An 11,159-nucleotide genomic window follows, 5' to 3' on the forward strand; every position below is an offset into this window, starting at 1 on the left:
AAAAAAAAAAAGAGAAAAAGTACAATTTCAATTTCAGATCAATCTCACTTATAAACATAGATGAAAAAAATCATCTAAAATATAGAAGCAAACCCAATCCAGCTATATGTAAAAATAGTGAGGGGAGCCTGGCTGGCTCATTCCATAGAGCATGTGAATCTTGATCTCAGGATTGTGGGTATAAGCCCCACATTGGGCATAGAGCCTCTTTAAAAGAAAAAAAAAAAAAGGTGAGGGATCATGAACACATTGTATTTATTCCATGAGTTTGGTTTGACATTAGAAAATTATTTAATATAATTCACCACTAAAGGAGAAAAACAAAATGACCTTCACAAACAATGCAGAAAAAAGTGTTTGATACCATTCATCTCCCTACCATGACAAAAATCTCTCAGCAAGCTAGGATTAGATAGAAACTTCCTCATCTTGATATATAGTATCTAAAAAATCCTACAGCAAATATATTTAATGGTAAAATGTTGAAAACATTCCCTTTAATATCGGAAACAATACTTTGCTATCACCACATCTTTACAACATTATACCAGAGTTCGTAGCCAGTGGAGTGAGGCATAATTAGATAAATAATATAAAAATTGGAAACGAAGAATCAAATTTGTTTTTATTTGCAATTAGCATGACTGTCTCCATAAAAATCCCAAAAGTATTTACACAAAAATCCTAAAGTATTTAAGTTTAAAACAAACATTTAGGAAATGTGGTTGTAAAAGATACTATTTATGATAACAAAAAATAAAAAGTACCAGGGCACCTGGCTGGCTCAGTGGGTAGAGCAGGCAACTCTTGATCTCCAGGTCAAGAGTTTGAGCCCCACATTGGGAACAGAAGTTACTTGATAGATAGACAGATAGATAGATAGATAGACCTACAATAAAGCTAACAAATATATAAAAGGTGTCTGGAAAAAATAAAAACTTTATTAAAAGAAATCAAGGAATGAAGTTATACACAATGTCCATGGATCAGAATACTACAGAAAAGATGAGAATCCCCCATAGGGCTCCTGGATGGCTCAGTTGGTTGAGCGTCTGCCTTCGGCTCAGGTCATGATCTCAGGGTCCTGTGATCCAGCCCCGCATCGGGCTTCCTACTCAGTGGGGAGTCTGCTTCTCCCTCTCCCTCTGCCCATCCCACCCCCCTGCTTGTGCTCTCTCTCTCAAATAAATAAAAGTTTAAAAAATTAAAAAAATAAATAAAGCCGCTTGTTGAATAGGGCACACATTATATCTGCTCACTTTCCATTCACCAAAGCAAGTCACATGGTTAAGTTCAAAGAAGGTGGGAAAGTGGAGAACATTCTGCCCACAATGAACCATAGCAAAGGCAGGAAGGAAAAGAAAATTTATGAGCAAATAATACAATTTATTACAGATCTTTATGTGACACCATACCAAAAAAAAAAGTCAATATTAAAGGCTTAAAGACATAAATGTAAAAGACAAAGTTATGAAACTTTTAGGAGAATATGTCCTTAGGGCAAGAAAGAAGTTCCCAAGTATGGCACATAAAAAAGGAAACTGTTAAAAATTTGGTAACTTCAATATTAAAATTAAAAACTTACATTCATCAGGATTTCAAGATGGGACAAAACATTTGCAACATATATCATTGGCAAAGGATTTGTATCCAGAATACATAAAACATCCTTCTAAACATGTAAGAAAAATAGACCTTGGCAAATGCCAGACTTGGTATTTGACAGACGTGGCATTACAAATCAGTGAGAAAAATCTGAATTACTCAGTACAAGGTGCTGAGACAACTGGCTGTCTATATGGGGAAAGATAAAATGAGATCCCTACCTCACACTATACACCAAAATAAATTCTGGATTATTTAAAAAGCAAAATATGGGGGCGCCTGGGAGGCTCAGTCAGTTAAACATCTGCCTTCGGCTCAGGTCATGAGTCCAGGGTCCTGGGATCGAGCCCCATGTCGGGCTCCTTGCTCAGCGGGGAGTCTGCTTCTCCCTCTCCCTCTGCCTGCCACTCCCCCTGCTTGTACTCTCTCTCTGTGTCAAATAAATAAAATCTTTAAAAAATAAACAAATAAAATAAATAAAAAGCAAAATATGAAAAGCAACATTTTCTCATTTTAAAGATTTTTTTTTTTTTTACAGAGAGAGAGCACAAGCAAGGGGAGTGGCAGAGGGAGAAGCAGACTCCCCACTGAGCAGGCAGCCTGATGCAGGACTCGATCCCAGGACCCTGAACTCATGACCTGAGCCAAAGGCAGATGCTTAACTGACTGAGCCATCCAGGTGCCCCAACATTTTCTCATTTTAAAAGAAAATCTAGAGTGTCATTAGGTACTGCTTAAGGAAAGAGTGTTTTAAATGAATACTAAGAAATCAAGTTTATAAAAGGAAAGGTTAGTAAATGTTGATTACATTTAAAAACTGTGCAAACAATGAATCATGGAACACTTTATCTAGAACTAATGATGTAATGTATGGGGATTAACATAAGAATAAAAAAAAAATCTAACCCATAAAAAAAAAATAAAAAATAAAAATAAATAAAAATAAAAACTGTGCAAGTCAAAAACCACGCTAATCCAAGTTACAAGTGAAGTTATAGACTGGAAGACGATATTTCCAACACATGGCAAAGGATAAATATCCAGAACATTTAAAATGTCCCAGACACACCACAAAACCAGCTGAAGAAAGCCTCGCAAACTGGAGAACCACCAGGTGTTTCCCATGATTGTAGCCCAGAGTGTGGTGTGTGCGTGTAACCTGCACACTACTCTCCACACCTTTGCACAAGTGATTCCTTTGACTAGAATGCCCTTTCTCTATTTTGTTCCTGAAATTGGGAAAGGCTTCATGAAAATCAGTATTTTCTTTCTCTGAGCTTCTCCGGCTCGTTTTGCACCCTCAAGAGACAAGCTTTAAAATACTGTAATTCATTATGATCGGTATTGTACTAGCCTGCGTGGGCTGCCATAACGAAATGCCATAGAACAGGGGGCTTGGAAGCCCAAAATCACAGCACCAGCCAATTTGGTTTCTGAGGAGAGCTCTCTCCTTGGCTTGCAAATGGTCACCTCTCACAGTGTCTTCCCATGGCCTTTTCTTGGTGAGTGCGCATGGAGAGAGATCTCTCACCTGTTCTTATAAGGCCACCAATCCTATTGGATTAGGATCCCACCCTTAAGACTTTATTTAACCCTAAGGACTTCCAAAAGTCCTACCTCCAAATATAGTCGCACTGGGGCTCAGGGCTTCAACATACGGATTTGCCAGAGACAACCCATACATTGTTCCAGCATTGGGGGTGAATTTCAGTCCATAGCAAGTATTCTATCTCCCCCACTCTTGTTTTATTAGGTCTTTAAAATCTGTACAGGTCTTTGAACATCTGCCGTAAGTCCACTTCTGTCCTAGGTATTAGGGTATCTAGATGGGTCTTTGGTTGTTGCTAGGCTACTTCTGTAGGTAAGTCTGAGGAAGGGGGTAAAAGACAGGATTCTCGGAAGCAGCATAATGTGATCCCAGAGAGAGGAGAGAGGAAAAGATGAAAAAGTGTTCCAAGGTGTGCTTAAATTCTCCAGCAAGAGGGGACACCATTCTCTTTGATGTGGATGTATGAGACAGATGGCCAAGAAAGTTTCCCTAGGGAGCGCATTTCTAGCCTAATTTTTGGTAGATGCTTCCCCCATCTGGGTGGCATCTGCTATCCCATCTCTCTGCTTTGTTTTGTTTTGTTTCTCTTCCAGAAGGGGCTGCCAAGACTCTGGATGCACGCAGGGCTGGTCTTTTAGTGGCCATAGGCACCAAGAGATCCATAGTTATCTGCTCTTACCTAACCCCGGCAGGTTTTGCTGCTTGAAAACCATTGTGCCTTCATTCCAAAAGATGAAGTTGTAAATAAGCATCAGGAGCTGAAAAGACATGCCAGCAGAAGCCAAAAACCAGACAGTCTGCACACGGTGTCCTACAAGGAAGCCCCCCCACACTCAGCTCTTGGTGGTAACAGCGCTACCCACGGCCCCGGCTGACCATGACCATCAGTGGCTTTATCCTCATCTCCTGCTGCTCCATCCCGGGGGGAGGGGGGGAGGGCAAAGAAAGTTACCTGTGATTTGAGAACACTGGAAGTCTGCAGCCTTAGCCCCGGTGTATGGCTGAACACAGGACATGTATGTTCACTTTTGCCTGCGCTGCTAGACGGTGGGTACTCAGTAAATGTTTATTGCGTGCCATGAGGTGTCTGGCATGGGGCTATGCACCGGGAACATAAACATGAATGAGAAAGCTAGGATCCGGGGCACCTGGTGGCTCAGTCGGTTGGGGGTCTGCCTTCGGCTCGGGTCATGATCCTGGAGTCCCAGGTTCGGGCCCCATGTGGGGCTCCCTTCTCAGCGGGGAGTCTCCTTCTCCCTCTCCCTCTGCTCTCCCCCTGCTTGTGTTCTCTCTTGCTCACGCTCTCAAATAAATTTAAAAAGGGGGGGGGTAGTTTACAGACAACTGCTGGAGTGTGATGGTTAGTTTTATGCGACTACCGGGCTAGGCTATGGTGCGTGTTGCTGTTGAAGGTATTTTGTACCCGTGATTAACATCTACAATCTGTTGACTTTACGTAGAAGAGATTCCCCTCGGTAATGTGGGTGCGTTTCATCCAATTAGTTAAAAGGCCTTAAGAGCTAAACTTGAGCGTTTCCTGAAGAAAGTTGGCCTGGAGATTGCAACATGAGCTCCTGCCTGAGAGTTCGGGCCACCGGCTGTGCCCTACAGACTTGGGACAGCTGCCACAAGCTGAATTAAGCAGCCAATGCCTTGAAATACATGTGTGTGCACGTGCATGAACCAGGTACACAGGAACATCTAGAGAGACTTAGCTCATGGAATGTATCCTACTGTTTAGATATGGACATGTAAAGATATGGACAGAGTTAGAGATACACTGATCTCTCCTGCTGGTTCTGTTTCTCTGGAGAACCCAGACTGATCCAGGGAGACTCCCATGTACACAAGGGATTACTAGGCAGTATCTTTTTTTTTTTTAAAGATTTTATTTATTTATTTGAGAGAGAATGAGAGACAGAGAGCAAGCATGAGAGGGAGGAAGGCCAGAGGGAGAAGCAGACTCCCTGCCGAGCAGGGAGCCCGATGCGGGACTCGATCCCGGGACTCCAGGATCATGACCTGAGCCGAAGGCAGTCGCTTAACCAACTGAGCCACCCAGGCGCCCTACTAGGCAGTGTCTTAAGTGCTATGACCGGGAAGCAACACATGCCGTATGTAGCCGTGTTAATCCTAAATCAGACTCTCCAGATTGGAACCTTGGATCCATCATGTACTAGATGCACCATGACCTTGGGTCGATTCCTACATTCTTTAAGCCTCAGTTGGCTTGCGTGTAAATGGAGATAGTATCCCCCTTGGGGGGTCATTGCAAGGGGTCAACGAGGTTAACAATCTTGCCCGTGAACACTCGGGTGGGAGTATGAGGCCAGGATTTGAACTCAGGTCGGCCAGGCTCCGATGCATGTACCCATAACCCTTGCTCTGTCAGTGCACTTGGGGATCTGTTCTGCAACAGGCACTTTGACACAAACAAACCCGTACCTTCAATTCTGCTCTGTAGAGATGCCTCTTAAATGTATTATACCTTTGGCCCAATCCTAAGGCGGAATTCCAGGCGCCATTGCATTCCGGTACTTGGATGTGACCACTGGCTTCAAACCCAACATTTATCTGAGAGAGAGAGAGAGAGAGCGCACGAGCAGGAGGGGCAGAGGGAGAGAGAGAATCCCAAGCAGACTGCACTGAGCAGGGAGCCCGACGTGGGGGGCTCGATCTTACAACCCTGAGATCACAACCAGAGCTGAAACCAAGAGTCGGACGCTTAACCGACTGTACCACCCAAGTGCCCCAAACCCAACGTATCTTAAATTCAAACTCATCATCTTCCCCCACCATCGACAAATCCTGGCTTTGTCTCTCTCTACTTATATCACCCTGGGAAAACTACTGACTTTCTAATCCTCGGAGTTCAACGTTGGGGGGAGGGAAAGTTGGCAATATGAGGAAAGCAGAAATATCATAGAAGTTCTTAACGTTTCTTTTTTTTTTTTTTTAAAGATTTTATTTATTTATTTGACAGAGAGAGACACAGCGAGAGAGGGAACACAAGCAGGGGGAGTGGGAGAGGGAGAAGCAGGCTTCCCGCGGAGCAGGGAGCCCGATGCGGGGCTCGATCCCAGAACCCTGGGATCATGACCTGAGCCGAAGGCAGACGCTTAACGACTGAGCCACCCAGGCACCCCGTTCTTAACGTTTCTTTGTGTCCACAGGACCTTATCTCTGTGTCTGGTACATTGTAGGTACTAGGTACATTATTCTATTTATTCATCCAGCATCTATTCATCAGCACTGACTTTAATTAATTGCACCACTGGAAACATGGATTTAGTCCTAACTCACTACTTGCAGGCTAATTTTCCAGGAAAATCATCATTTCCCATTAAACCAAATAAATATGCTGCAACGGGAGGGTTTCATTTACATTTTATGTTGCTGTGTTGCCATCTAGCGGACAATGTGCAAGTTACAAGCAAAAAGAGGATGGGGCACATGGGTGGCTGAGTCAGTTAAGCGTCTGACTCTTGATTTCTGCTCAGGTCATGATCTCAGGGGTGTGGGATCGAGCCCTACGTCAGCATGGAGCCTACTTAAGATTTTCTGCTCCTCTCCCCCTCTTAAAAAAAAAAGAGAAAAAGAGTGGGCAGAAAAAAACATCCTAGAAGAAATGTTTACAATTACGAAGACTAATCCATGCATGACATTGTTGGATTTCAACAACCATCTGAAAAACATAAATAACAGGATGCCTTTTAAATATAAAATAAATTATAAACGACCACTGTAGCAAGTTACCAGCTTATATAATCTTATGATCCCTCGCTTGTTCTAAGCAAAATGAAAAATAAGAGATTCAGCCTTCTTTCCTGCAACTGACTGCTTTGCTACATTTGAATTCTCCGTGCCATATGTTGGATGGGAATCTAAATTAAAGAGAAGCTGCTCTAACTAGGGGTTAGATTTCCTGACTCCTCTACCTTTCACTAGCTAAGAACCCTGTTTTCCTTTCTGAATAAGTTACCATTATCACGTGCTTACCATGAGCTTGGGGCCATGATGAATATTTTATGTGGATTATCTCACTTAATCCTTGTGAATCCCTCCCTCTGCTAACTCAAATCTTACTTATGAGACTCAGCTTACTGCCTCATCTATAAAAATGGGGTAAGTGACCTGTTCAAAGTCAAAACCAGGTGAGAGAACTGGATCCATGACCCAGGTGTGTCTGCATCAAACACAGGTTCTTCATGATTACATTGTCCCATATACAACACTCCTGCACAACTCCAAGAATGTTGTCAGGACGAAACAAGTCATGGAAAGCACTTTTTGGAGAAAGTGCAATGTTTGAAAGCTTATATGTAAAATACCATTACCACCACAAATAGGTGTAACATGCCCTATTAGGACAACCATTACTTCACAAAAGTATTATTCGGTTATGGATCACTTTTTCTCAGTAGTGATGTCCCCTCTTTCATTCTGGTTTTAGTAATTTTAATCTCTTTTTTCCTAGTGAGTTGAGCTGAAAATTTGTCAATTTTGTTGATCCTTTCAAAGAACCAATTTTGGGTTCTGTTGATTTTCTCTATTGTTCTCCTATTCTCAGTTTCTTTTATTTCCTCTCTAGTATTTCTTTCCTTGCTTACTTTGGGTTTACTTTGCTGTTCTTTTTCTAGTTTCCTAAGGTGAAAAATTGGGACTATTGATTTGAGATCTTTTTTCTTAAGACTTTTTTTTTTTAGTTTTAGATTCATAGCAAAATTGAGAGGAAAATACAAAGATTTTTCATATACTCCATGCCCTACAGATGCATAACCTTCCCCATGATCAATATCCCCCACCAGAGTGGTATCTTTGTTACAACTGATGAACCTGTATTGACACATCATCATCACCCAAAGTCCATAGTTTTCCTTAGGCTTCACTCTCGGTGTTGTACATTTTGCATCTGGACAGAGGTAAGATGCCATGTATCCATCATTATAGTATCATACAGAGTATTTTGCCTTTTCCAGAATGTCATGTAGTTGGAATCATAACGTGTAGTCTTTTCAGATTGGCTTCTTACATTTAGTAATATACATTTGTTTCCTCCGTATCTTTTTGTAGCTTAATAGTTCATTTCTTTTTAGTGATGAATAATACTCCATTGTCTGGGGGCACCTGGGTGACTCAGTAGGTTAAGCGTCCGACTCTTGATTTCGGCTCAGGTCATAATCTCACGGTCATGAGATAGAGCCCCGCGTCAGGCTCCACACTGAGAGTGAAGTCGGCTTGAGATTCTCTCTCCCTGTCTGCCCCTCCCCCACACACTCACATGCACTCGCACATCCTCTCTCTTAAAAAACAAAAACAAAAAACAAACAAACCAAAAAACCTGTAATACTGAGGCGCCTGGGTGGCTCAGTTGGTTAAGCGACTGCCTTCAGCTCAGGTCATGATCCTGGAGTCCCGGGATCAAGTCCCGCATCGGGCTCCCTGCTCAGCAGGGAGTCTGCTTCTCCCTCTGACCCTCCCCCCTCTCATGCTCTCTCTCTCTCATTCTCTCAAATAAATAAATAAAATCTTTAAAAAAAAAAAAAAACCTGTAATATTCCATTGTCTGGATATACCATAATTTAACTATTCATTCACATACCAAAGGACATCCTGGTTGCTTCCAACTTGGGTCAATTATCAATAAAGCTGCTCTAAGCACCCATATTCAGCTTTTTGTGTGGACATGTTTCATTTCATTTAGACAAATACCAGGGAGCACATTTGCTGGAGCATATGGGAAAAGTATGTTCAGTTTTGTAAGAAACTGTCCAACTGCCTTCCAAAGTGGCTGCACCATTTTGCATTCCCACCAGCAATGAATAAGAGTTTATAGTTTATAGTTATATAGGGTTTTATACTTATAAATTTCCCTCTAACCACTGTTTATGGCCGCCTTCTATACACTTTGGTGTGTTGTGTTTTCATTTTCATTAATCTCAAAGTATTTTCTAATTTTCTGTGACCCACTGGTTATTTCCATGTGTTGTTTAATTTCCACATATTTGTGAATCTCCTAAATTTCCTTCTGCTCTTGATTTCTAATATAACTTCATTGTGGTCAGAGAACATACTTTGTATGGTTTTAATCCCTTTGGATTTATTGAGGATTGTTTTATGGCCTAACATATGGTCTATCCTCAAGAATGTCCCACGTGCTCGAGTAAAATGTGTATGATACTGTTCTTGGATGGAACAGATGTCTGTTAGAACTACTTCATTTACAGTGCTCTTGGATTCTCTATTTCCTTGTTGTTCTGCCTCATTCATCTATCCATTATTAAAAGGGAGATATTGGGGCGCCTGGGTGGTACAGTTAAGCAGCCGACTCTTGATTTCAGCTGAGGTCATGATCTCAGGGTTTTGGGATCGAGCCCCAGGTCAGGCTCTGCGCTCGGCAGAGTCTGCTGGAGATTCTCTTTCTCCCTCTCGCCCTCCCCCTGACTCTCTCTAAAATAAATAAATCTTTAAAAGAAATAATGAGATATTGAAGTCTCCAACTACTATTGTTGGATTTCCTGACCACACTAGCAAAGCAACTCAATTTTTCCTTCTAAACAACAGTTACCATTACAGAGTGCATGCCATGCACCTGGGACTATGCTGGATATTTTATATGGACTATCTCTTAATCATTAAAAATTACCAATAATGAGTCATTGGTAATAATAATTGAATTGCCTATTTCTCCCTTCAATTCTCTCAGCATTTGCTTCATGCATTTTGGAGCTCTGTGGCCAAATGCATATATAATTGTTAGGTCCTCCTTATGGACCGACCCTTTTATCAATATGTACTGTGTCCTTGGTCTCTTGTAGCATTTTTTTTTTTTTTGGTCTTAAAGTCTATTTTGAATACATCATCTTACAGTTTTCTGACCTCATCATTTCTGATGAGAAGCAAGCTTTTAATCTTTTTGAGCATCCTTTACATGCGATGGGTTGTATCCTCTTGCTGCTTTCAACATTCTGTCGTTAGCTTTTGACAGTTTGACTATGATAAGTTTAGATGTGGATCTCTTTTGAGTTTATCATATTTAGAATTTGTTGAGCTTCTTGGATGTGCAGATTAATGGGTGTCTTTTTTTCCCAAGTCCTTCATCCAATTTGGGAAGTTTTCAGCCATTAATTCTTCAAATACTCTTTCTGCCCCCTTCTTCTCCTTCTAGGACTCCCATAATGTGTATGTTGGTATGCTTGATGGTGTCCCACAGGCCCCATAGGTTGTCTTCACTCTTCATTCTTTTTTCTTTCTGCTCCTCAAACTGGATAATTACAACAGTCCTGTTTTCAAGGTTTCTTTCATCTAACTGTCAAATTCGGTGAACTCCTCTCATAAATTTTTCATGTCAGTTACCGTACCTCTCAGTTCCAAAACTTCTATTTGGGTCTTTTTTTTTTTTTTTTTTTTTTACAATTTTTATCTTTTTACTGATATTCTCATTTTGTACATAAGTAATTTTTCTAGTTTCTTTTAGCTCTTTGAACATATTTAAGACAGTTAATTTAAAGTCTGGCCTTCAAGGATGGTTTCTGTTTTTTTCCCTGTGCATGAGCCGTATTACTTGTATCTTTGCCTATCTCGTAATTGTTGAAAACTGGACAATTAAAATAAGATGGCAATTCAGAAAATCAAATCTGTTGCCCCCTCCTTTTTAAGGTTTTTTGTTCTTGCCGGGGTTTTTCGTGACTTTCCTGAACTATTCTGTAAAGTCTGCATTATTTTTTTTTTATTAACATAATGTATTATGTTTCAAGGGTACAGGTCTGTGATTCATCAGTCTTACACAATTCACAGCACTCCCCATAGTACTTTCCATCCCCAATGTCCATCACTCAGCCACCCCATCCCTCCCACCCCCCTCCACTCCAGCAACCCTCAGTTTGTTTCCTGAGATTAAGAGTCTCTTATGGTTTGTCTCCCTCTCTGGTTTCATCTTGTTTCATTTTTCCCTCCCTTCCCCTATGATCATCTGTCTTGTTTCTCAAATTCCTCATATCAGCGA

General features: G+C 41.3%; 1 long non-coding RNA gene across 1 annotated transcript; it reads right to left on the reverse strand.

Annotated features, from left to right (window-relative positions):
• Positions 1-7: 7 nt before the first annotated feature.
• LOC145719550 (uncharacterized) lies at positions 8-11,010 on the reverse strand. Its single transcript, XR_014142459.1, has 2 exons — positions 8,704-11,010; positions 8-8,495 (listed from the first exon to the last, which is right to left on the reverse strand). It is a non-coding gene; the product is annotated as an uncharacterized LOC145719550 (long non-coding RNA).
• Between the last annotated feature and the right edge of the window lie 149 nt (positions 11,011-11,159).

The sequence above is a fragment of the Leptonychotes weddellii genome, unplaced genomic scaffold (assembly GCF_054177405.1).
Source record: "Leptonychotes weddellii isolate Sample4059 unplaced genomic scaffold, ASM5417740v2 HiC_scaffold_5163, whole genome shotgun sequence".
Lineage (NCBI taxonomy): Eukaryota > Metazoa > Chordata > Mammalia > Carnivora > Phocidae > Leptonychotes > Leptonychotes weddellii.